Genomic DNA, 4,317 nt, shown 5'->3' with positions numbered 1-4,317 from the left:
TTTTCTTAAAATTACTTTCTGATAAATCTCCATGAAACACTTTTTTTCTACTTCCAGTAAAATAAATTTAAACTTAAAATAGTTTCATGTGCAAAAATAAAGTGGTGGTTGTATTTTAAAGATGAGAGGAGACTTTTTTTTCTTAATTAAAAATTTTTTCCCAAGATTAGTAGACCTCGCTGTTGTATAAGTATTCAGAAATCACAAGGGGGCACTCTTTTACTAAATACACCAGGAAAAAAAGGTAAGATTTCTGGATGTGACTTTTTTAAGTAGTTTTTTTCATAATAGTAGTTTTATTGATATATACAAAACACTATTTTTAATGATAAATTTAGAATATTCTTCACATGTTACTATGTCTATAGAAAATCACAATTCACTAACAATTGCAGCAAAAAGGTTAAATAGTTGAACTCCCTTTAAAATTGTACTACAAAAATAATTTTCTCCTAAGAATGAGAAGATATTTCCATTGAGAATAAAAGTTTTGGAATGTATGGAAATGACATTTTTTTCTGCTTATACTTAGAAATATATTAATGAGTTTTCCATTTGCAATATTTTTTTGGTCAGTTAGTAAACATTTAACATTCCATGAATTTTATACGATTTAAACATTTTAGCAGGAATGCATAATATATTTTTCATTAAAATGAAATTGTATTATTATCTTTATATGGTGCTAATTTTACTTGGAGTGTTTCAAAGTTGCTAATGATATTAGAGGATGAACCAGATAGAGTTTTTACCATTATGACAACATTAGGACTAGAAATATGAGGTAGTAGGAGTAGTAATAAACTAAGTGTTTGACAAGAGTATAAAGCCAACATTATGCTAAGTCAGAATATAATCTATTCCTCTTATTAATAATCATAAATAAAAATGAAAAATAGATAATAGCTCTTACAATTTTAATTTTAACACTTTTTATGTGAAGAGGCTAAGGGTATTCCAAGATGAACAATAAATGACAAATTTATTGATGTGGTATTACCATTTTAATTTAAGATGATTTGGTTAGATTTCAATTGTTTCAAATGAATGATTTAAATGAAAGTTAAGGCAATCAATGAAATAATTATGAATAATAAATATAATCATGTTTCCAAGGAAGCTACCCATAATATCTAGAGAAGAGCTTAGAGTAGTTAAAAAGTTCTAGGAGTAGTAAAAAGAACCCACAGTAGTTAGAAAAGTTAGGGGGGACAAGATGGCAGACTAGAAGCAGTGACAATCAGAGATTTCCATCCAAAAGAACCATAAAAGCATGTGAATCTTGCTCCAACAACCAAGGTATCCAGGTTTTCTCATAAGAATTGACTAGGCAGCTGGTATGATCCATGGAAAGGAAGGAAGAGCTATGTGGTACCTTGGCCCATCTGAGAGTTACAGAGGGCAGAAGAGCTCCCACCCCCCAGCCAAGGGAGGCACCTTCTTGAGTGACATCTCCGGGTGTGGGAGCAAACCAGATGAACAGGGCCTGAAGAAACCACCCAGCAAACCACAGCAGCTCTACAGAAGAGGGACCTGACCATTGAAAAATAAATAAACATACAGAAAGCAACGACAACACTATCAACAACAACAAAAAGTCCCTGCAAAAGCCCCATCCAAGGGTCAGCAGCCTTAAAGATAAAAACTAAACTCATGAAGATGAGAAAGAATCAACAACAACAACAAAAAATGCCGAAAATCCAAAAGGCCAGAATGCCTCTTCTTCTCCAATTGATAGCCATGCCCCTCCAGCAAGGGTGCAGAACTGGACAGAGGATGAGATGGACAAATTGATGGAAGTAGGCTTCAGAAGATGAGTAAGAAAAAACTCTGCTGAGCTAACGGAATATGTTCTAACCTAATGCAAAGAAGCTAAGAACCTTGATAAAAGGGTAGAGGAGCTGCTAACTAGAATAACCAGTTTAGAGAGGAACATAAATGACCTGGTGCAGCTGAGAAACACAGCATGAGAGAGAACTCGGTGAAGCTTTCACAACTATCTATAGCTGAATCGACCAAACAGAAGAAAGGATATAAGAGTATGAAGACCACCTTGCTGAAATAAGACCTGACGACAATGTTAGAGAAAAAATAATGAAAAGGAATGAACAAAGCCTTCAAGAAATATGTATCTATGTAAAAAGACCGAACCTAAAATTGATTGGAGTACCTGAAGGAAATGAGGAGAATGGAAACAAGATGGAAAACACACTTAAGAATGTTATCCAGGAGAACTTCCCCAACCTAGCAAGACAGATCAACATGCAAATTCAGGAAATACAGAGAACATCACTAAGATGCTCCATAAGAAGATCAACCCCAAGACACATAATCATCAAATTCTCCAAGGATGAAGTGAAGGAAAAAAATGCTAAGGGCAGCCAGAGAGAAAAGCCAGGTTACCTACAATGGGAAACCCATCAGACTAACAGTGGACTTCTCAGCAGAATCCCTATAAACCAGAAGAGATTAGGGGGCCAATATTCAACATTCTTAAAGGAAAGAATTTTCAACCCAGAATTTCATATCCAGCCAAACTAAGCTTCATAAGTGAAGGAGAAATAAAACCCTTTCCAGACAAGCAAATGCTGAGGGATTTTATCACCACCAGGCCTGCCTTGCAAGAGCTCCTAAAGGGAGCTCCTAAAGGAAGCACTAAATATGAAAAGGAAAAACCAGTACCAGCCACTGCAAAAACACACCAAATATAAAGACCACTGGCACTATGAAGAAACTGCATCAACTAGTGTGCAAAACAATCAGATGGCATCATGATAACAGGATCGGATTCACCCATAACAATATTAATCTTAAATGTAAATGGGTTAAATGTCCCAATTAAAAGATGCAGACTGGCAAATTGGATAAAGAGTCAAGATCCATCGGTGTACTGTATTCAGGAGATCCATCTTACGTGCAAAGACACACATAGACTCAAAATAAAGGGATGGAGGAAAATTTACCAAGCAAATGGAAAGAAAAAAAAAGCAGGGGTTACAATGCTAGTCTCTGACAAAACAGACTTTAAACCAAAAAAGATCTAAAAACACACAGAAAGGCATTACATAATGGTAAAGGGATCAATTCAACAAGAAGAGCGAACTATCATATATATATATATATGAGAAATATTTATAAAGTGTATATTTTATATATAAAATAAATATATATTATATATATAATATATATATATATATTTCTCCATCCAATACAGGAGCACCCAGATTCATAACACAAGTTCTTAGACAACTACAAAAAGACTTAGACTCTCAGACAATAATAGTGGGAAACTTTAACACCCCATTGTCAATATTAGACAGATCAGTGAGAGAGAAAATTAATAAGGATATTAAGGGCTTGAACTCAGCTCTGAATCAGGTGGACCTAATAGACATCTATAGAATTTTCCACCAGAAATCAACAGAATATACGTTTTTCTAAGCACCACATGGCACTTACTCTAAAATTGACCACATAATTGGAAGTAAAATACTTCTCAGCAAATGCAAAATACTCAAACCCAAAAACTCCTTAAACTCATGAGCAACTTGAGCAGAACCTCAAGATACAAAGTCAATGTGCAAAATTCACAAGCATTCCTAAACACCAAGAACAGACAAACAGAGAGACAAATCATAAGTGAATTTCCATTCACAATTGCTACAAAGAGAATAAAATATCTGGGAATACAGTTAACAAGGGATGTGAAGGACCTCTTCAAGGAGAACTACAAACCACTGCTCAAGTAATAAGAGAACACAAACAAACAGAAAAACATTCCATCCTCATGGATAGGAAGAATCAATACTGTGACAATGGCCATACTGACCAAAGTTATTTACAGATTCAATGCTATTCGGATCAAACTACCATTGACATTCTTCATAGAATTAGAAAAAAACTACTTTAAATTTTATATGGAATCAAAAAGGACCCCATATAGCCAAGACAATCCTAAGCAAAAAGAACAAAGCTGGGAGCATCATGCTACCTGACTCCAAACTATACTGCAAGGCTGCAGTAATCAAAACATCATGGTGCTGGTGCCAAAACAGATATATAGACCAACGGAACAGAACAAAGGCCTCAGAAATAACACCACACATCTACAACCATCTAATCTTCAACAAACCTGACAAAAACAAGCAACAGGAAAAGGATCTCTTATTCAATAAATGCTGCTGGGACAACTGGCTAGCCACATGCAGAAAACAGAAACTGGACCCCTTCCTTACACCTTATGAAAAAGTTAACTCAAGATGGATTAAAGACTTAAATGTAAAACCCAAAACCACAAAAACCTGAGAAGAAAACCTA

Source organism: Trachypithecus francoisi, unplaced genomic scaffold (assembly GCF_009764315.1).
Source record: "Trachypithecus francoisi isolate TF-2019V2 unplaced genomic scaffold, Tfra_2.0 Lachesis_group1, whole genome shotgun sequence".
NCBI classification, from domain to species: Eukaryota; Metazoa; Chordata; class Mammalia; order Primates; family Cercopithecidae; genus Trachypithecus; species Trachypithecus francoisi.
This window is presented reverse-complemented; position numbering follows the sequence as displayed.